The sequence below is a fragment of the Juglans microcarpa x Juglans regia genome, chromosome 7D (genome assembly GCF_004785595.1).
Source record: "Juglans microcarpa x Juglans regia isolate MS1-56 chromosome 7D, Jm3101_v1.0, whole genome shotgun sequence".
Taxonomy (NCBI): Eukaryota; Viridiplantae; Streptophyta; class Magnoliopsida; order Fagales; family Juglandaceae; genus Juglans; species Juglans microcarpa x Juglans regia.
In genome coordinates, this window is record NC_054606.1 from 25,078,908 (window position 1) to 25,086,267 (window position 7,360).

General features: G+C 30.3%; 1 pseudogene; it reads right to left on the reverse strand.

The window, feature by feature from the left end:
• Nucleotides 1-1,003: 1,003 nt before the first annotated feature.
• On the reverse strand, nucleotides 1,004-5,874 carry LOC121238446 (annotated as a pseudogene).
• Nucleotides 5,875-7,360: the final 1,486 nt, after the last annotated feature.

The following is a 7,360-nucleotide window of genomic DNA, read 5'->3' on the forward strand; positions in this document are numbered from 1 at the left end:
ATGAGGTTTTATTGATTTGAGTCATTTTCTGGGAAAATGACGGAGTATTCTTTTTGGGCCAAAATGAGATTTTGGCGTGTGTTGAAAAATATCTATTTTCAGGAAAAATAGTATTTTTGAGAATAATGCATATTTCATCATATGCATGCATGTTGGTCGCATTAATGTATTTTTATCTCGTAGTTGTTTGGTTTATACTTACCTGCGGTACCCTTTTGTGGTAACGCAGATTTCGATGCAGATGAGGCTGAGGGTGAGCCTAAGGATTCGGCTCCGCCCGAGGAGTGATTTGGGATCACTCGTTTTGGTTTGAGACTTGTAAAATATTTATTTTGGATGACTGTAAAATTTTTAAACATTTTTATTGACTGTTTAAATTTTATTAACAATTCTGGTACTTAGTTGTATTAATTATCCGCTGCGTTGTTTTTGTACACTGTTGCATGTATACACACTTGGCACTAACGTTGGGATGTGTGACCTTGTTGTCATCATTCCGGTATCTCGATTCCCGTGTCTCCTTACATGGGGGTCGTGGGCGCCACATCTCTTGCATATATATATATATATATATATATATATATTAATTAACCTTCATTAACATTTGAAAAATGAATATTTGTGATGAATTATTTACAATAAAAATGATTATTTATAATAATAAAAAATAGATTATTTTAACTGAAAATAATCATTTCAAAAAAAAAAAAAATTGACGACAAATAAGCATTTTTTTCACAGTAATATTCCAATAATATTATTCTCACTATTTATATCACTTCTTCCATTATCTTGTTGTATGGAAAAAATTATAAAACTACTCCATGAAGACGAACGTACGCATGGTCATCAACGTACGTATGCTTGTGAAAACTATAATCATTCATAATTAATAAGTAAAATTCAGAAGATGTGAACTATGGCAAAATTAAACAAAGCGATCATAACAAGAAAGGACGGCAGACCATGCCTGTACTCATTGCCTAGACCTTTTTTTTTTTCCCATCGCGTAGGCATAAAGCGCTATATTATTTAACAAGCATTCGAGTCCGTACACAAAGGTACTTATAAGGACATTATTTAGAGAACAATTACATAGATGGAACCATTTTCACAGTCCGATACGATCGAGCTTGATCTTCAGCTAGCTAGCTAGTAGGAAGTTCTTGAACCAATTGGCCGATAGTTTAGCGTGTCTTGTCAGGTTATGGTTATAATCTATATAATAGAGGCCAAAACGAACTGTATAACCCGAGTTCCATTCATAGTTGTCCATGAGAGACCAAGCGAAGTATCCCTTCACCTTCACACCGTCCCTGTTCATGAAAAGGACATATTAATGTCAAAAAAGATTCAACTTTTTGTACGAGAGAAGGTGGTGGATCAGATGATCAGAACTATATATTTACCATGAAAAAGCGCTTACCCAATTGACTTGTTAAGATAGGAAAGATGGCCATAATAATATTCGACTCTTTGGTTGTCCACAAGAGATTCTTCAAGCGATAAGGTTTCGTTATTGACCTCAGAAACTCCTACAATAACGTATATACGGTTTCACTTAATTAGATTCAACTGGACATCACTTTAATTTTCCCAATATTTCATTAATTGCCTTTAATTAATAGGCGAGAAAAATTAAAAGAAAAAAAAATGCAGAGAGCTGTGAGCTGATGAGAATACCATTCTCAGTGATATAAATCTCCGGATCATTGTACTTATACTTGAAGTAGTTCAAAAGATCACGAAGTCCTTTAGGATAAATTTGGAGCCAAGCGGAACCAGTCTGCGATTTTAATAAGATCGATATGATCAATATTATTATTATTATTATTATTATTATTATTATTATTATTATTCAATATAACTAAAAAGAAATGTCGTTTTATTTATAACACACACACACACACATATATATATAGATATACCGCTGGACCAATGAGGACTCCATTGCGAGAAGCTGCAATGCACAGTGAAAAAAACATGATGGTTTATTAGTTAGTACTATGTAGTACATTATAACTAATTAGAAATTAAATAAAAACCTATAAAATCAGTAATTAAAAACGTGGAATTTGTAGTACGCACTTGTTTGATTAACAAGACCATCTGTCATATAGGATTTGTTGACATGTTGATATGAAGGTGCGTAGGCAGCATAATTAGCGGTATAGTAATTCAATCCGACAAAATCATATGCGCCTTTAATCATCGCCGATTGATTTGCAGTGAAAGTGGGTAAACGCGATCCAACCAGAGCTCTCATACTTGCTGGATAGTCACCAGTTGTCATAGGGTCCATGAACCTGCATTAATATTATACATGATTTAATAAACCATATATATATATATATATATGGATCATTTCAATGAGTACTGCATGATTTATATATATATATATATATAGATAGATAGATAGATAGATACTAGAAAACCCTCGAGCTAGCAGGCATCCATGAATGCTGAACTTACCATCCGCACATAAAATCAAGGGCACGTAACGAGGCGTTATGGTCTTCGGCTGAGTTAGAGTATGGCTCCATCCAGTAGCACACGTGGGTTATCCCGATAACCCCTTTTTGAGATGCCTGAACATATATATATATATATATATATATATATATATATATATATATATAGCGAACATGATTTGCTTAAGATCACAATATAATGCAAAGACTGAATATTATAGGGTACATAAAAATATATACATATGGTAAAGATGGAGGAGAATTAGTGGTACGTACCTGATATTTGGTCTTGTACACTTGAACAGCATGAGCATGAGCAAGAAGAAGGTTATGGGTAACCACATAAGGCTCGACGCCGGAATCCCACCGGTGCAATTCGGATTATAAAAGGAGGAACATCGGAAAGGTGCTAACATCCCTTGTGCGTATCCACCATTGCTGTACGTCCATGGCTCATTTAGTGTGATCCAATGCTTTACCCTATCGCCAAACTCCTTGTAACAAACTTCCGCGAAGTCCTGGAAATCGGGCCTGAATATAATAATATATGTATCAATACATCACACGCACGATCCCTACACACACACACACACACATATTTATAGAGTTTATAATTAGTCACATACACAACTTTTTCACTTAGGAAACCACCATACTCTTCTTCTAAAGTCTGGGGAATATCCCAGTGAAAGATTGTCGCAAAGGGTGTAAGACCTGCATTCATTCAATTATATATAGAAAACTACAGATTAGCACTTTAAGATAATTAATTTATATATATATATATATGTTAGAAATATTTATATATTAGATTAAATCATGATGATGACCTTGGGCTATGAGCTCATCGATGAGTCTGTTGTAGTATGCGACTCCTTCCGCGTTCACGCCATCCTTAAGCTTTCCAGCTGAGAATAATATAAAATTGTTACAATTAATTAATAATATAATTAAAGGCTCACAAAACCTATATCGAATTCCAAATTTCCAACCTAGGCTCCATTGATATTGTATAATAATTATAATTTATCCAATTTTAATGCCCTTTTTATAATATATATTGTCTGAATTTTCATCCCGGAAATTAGTAATCTGTCTAGCTAGCTAGAGATTAATTTATGCAGATCGATGAGAATCATACTTGGTAAGATTCGGACCCATGCAATTGAGAACCTGTATGAATCTCCACCCATGTTCTTCAGAATCGCAACGTCTTCCTATAACATATAATAATAATAATAATAATAAAAGAAAGAAAAAATTGTTACCAAGAAGGCATTAATTTCACGTTTTCCAAGAAATTTTAGTCGTTTCTCAAAATAATAATAATAATTTAAGATCAGATGTCGTTTCTTTTTTTTGAGAAAATATGTCGTTTCTGCAACCGAATAATAATAGAGAAATTTTATCTGTAGTACTCATAGGTTGTATATACAGATTTTTAACTAAATGAGAAAAAATATTATTTTAAGAGAAATATTTTTATAATTTTAAAAAATTTTAAAGATAAAATTACCTAAATTTACAATAATCTCTAAATAATTAAGACTTTACATACCATTGCTAATAATAATAATAATATTTCCACTTTCTCAAAACAGTATCACATAAAAAAAAAAAAAAAACATACATCTGATAACAAATTATTATATTCACAGACATGGTTTCAACTGAGTCAGGCATTTATGCACTTCCAAAACTCTAAAAAGTACACGTAAATTTTTTTTTTCTTCTCAAATAATGTGCTTTCAGCTGACCCCACGTGAACTTTTATCTACGAACAAATAAAAAACCTCATCTCAAACTCATGAAAAAAAAATTCACCATTTGGGCACTTTTTTGGGCTCAATTATCAGATATGATAGTATATATATAGTTCTGAACTTTAGAGAAGTCAAAATAATTGTAACTTTGTATTATTTTTTCACAATTTTCCTATGTGAAATATATAACCTGTAGTTACCATATATACATATATAATATATAAATTCACTTTCGGTCAGAGTGACTACTTACGATGAAAAGAGACTATTTTTAGAAGAAACAGTAATTTTTATAATATAACTGATTACATATAAGCATTTTTTTCCTTCTATCTCTCTCTCTTTTTTTTTTTTTTTTTTTTTTGTAGAGAGGGGGGAAAAGGCATACCTTGTAGCGATGATACTGATCGATGGCTACATCTCCATTACTACCATCTGCTATCTTCTCTGCATTAAGTTCAAACAGATCTTATATTCGAAGATGTAAATATTTGCGATCCGCTATTTTGAGCAAGTTAACTAACAAAATGCAGTTCGAAGCTTTGTTCTTTTCTTTTCTGTAATGATGACAAGTACTAGTACAGATTAAAACTACTTGTACAATTCTTTAGGGTTTGGCCTTGTGCATACAAAAGTACAAGAAAGTTCATGTCCCCTAAAGCACGACCCAATTCGAAGAGCGAATCAAGTCGACTACCACTCGGGGTAAGTAATTCATTATATTATTCTGTCTTCAAGGTAGATTGAATTTACTGATCAATATGCCGACAAGTGTATATATATAATATATATATATATAATATATATATATATATGCTTGCTTTTGAACCACAAACTTGGATCATGATTCATTCTCACTTCCAAATAATATTCTCAACTTTTTGGGTATGCAGTTCTATTAATAACTACAATTCCAACTCAAATACAAGCTCAAAGAAACTTGATGTTTTTATTTGTAAATAGAGTTAACTAATGGCTTGATGCCGTAACTCTGTGGTAAAACGTTTTTATTTTAGGAATACGTTGTAAAGTGATATTCCATTTTAGTAGTTGAATTTTCGAACAAGTTAAAATGCATCTTATCATGATCTAGTACTATAAAGCGCACAGGATCATGATAAAATTCAAGATATAATAATAAGAATAATAATAATAATAATAATAAGATTGTTTAATGATCTCCTTCAGATCATACACCCATTTTCAAGGGTCTTCCGCAGAAGTGAAGAGAGAGCGAGACCTGGATATTTGTGGGAGTAATAATCCCACATACTTGGTTTTCTACCACCTTCCTTTACTGCACCTTCATACTGGAATTTAAACACGTGTCGTTAGAGCATGTATATCAAATATTCTCAAAGAATTTTGGACAAAAAATCAATCCTGAGGATACGTCCTAATTAAACATGTATATTGAAACCATGGGCTTATACCTGGTAAGAAGCTGATGCAGCCCGAAATAGAAATCTGAGGGGAAACTGCTTCGGTTGAATGAAGAAATTTTGTAGGAAGGGGACAAAGCAGCAGAAGCAGCATTGCTGTAACTGATGAATGAGCCAAGAAGAACAAAGAGGCCTAGGAATATGTTGCCTTTCGATGCCATGTTTAGGAGATTTGGCGACTGGTGATCTTTGGGTGCAACTCAGGGGGCTTTATATAGGGAGCACCGAGGTCACAAGTAGCTTTTTTCTTTCTTTATCTTTTGGTTATTTAGTAGTGATTTCAGTTATAAAGTTATAAAAATAAAAGTTATTTACTGTTTTTACCCATATATCTAAAAAAAAAAAATTAAACATGTTTGGTTATTTTTAAAGTAATTTGAGGTAATGTGCGTGATAAGATGAAAGGATAAAGTTGTAATTATGTTAAAGGTTTATAGGTTTTTTAGCTTATTGAAAGTTTTCTTTAAAATTAGAAATACGTTTCCTATTATCTGAAAAACAACCTTTGATTTCTTGAAACGTAACTTTTTAACATTTTGGGGATTAAAAGATATTTTAATACGTAACAACCAAACAACTTAGTTTTATTATAAAAAATTTTTTGAGACTATTTAAATATTTTTCACGACCCTTAACTCAATAACAAACAGGCCCTTAGTAACATTAATATTTGATATATATATATATATATATATATATATATATATATATATATATACATATTACGTACGTACGTATGAGAATATTGGAAATCATATTTAATTTAATACTTTCATCTGTATATTTAATTAATTAAAAATAAAATATCCCGCTATATGCAGCTAGCTGCACGTACGTCGTTGTGTAAAATCCATCCTAATTAAGTTATTATATATATATATATATATATGGGATAGCTTGATCATTATTCATATGATAAAAACTAATCCATATAAAGTTATTGGAATAGGGCTATCATTTTAGATAGTGAATATTTCATTTCATCTCATTATTACAGTTTTTTTAAATTCACATATAAAATATAATAAAAAATTCAACTTTTTTAAATATTAAAAAGATAAAAATATTAAAAAATAATATTTTATTTAACTTTTAACTTTTATCTAAAATTATTTCATCTCACTGTTCAAATCGCACCTAAATATATCTGCTCATAAGCTCATAATAATATTATGTGTACTTTTTATAAAGCACGTTTATAAGTCACGACAGTAACCAATTATGTGTCAGCATTTTATATTAATTACCATATGAAAAGATTGACTCTTTAATTTTTTATAATTATAATAAGTATCTCAATAAATAATATATTTAACATCGATCCAATAGTAAATAATATAACTCTAATTAATTACAAGCATATTTACATAGAAATATGTATTATTTATGAAAATAATTTCTTGTTGAGAAGTGCTGCATTTATTAAAAGTTTTGCTGATCATAAAAGTAAATAAATATATATATATATATATAAAAGTTAATATGACTTTATTTAATAGATTAGACATATTTTATAGTAAAATAATTTTAAAATCTAATCTACCATAAACTTGGTGAGCTTATAAATTTATTTTTATAATATTTTTTAAAAAATATTTTTAAATAAAAAGTTTTAAATATCAATTACTGTTCATTTTTTACCTTCTACACTTATAATTTTTTTTTTTCATAATATGTACAGATG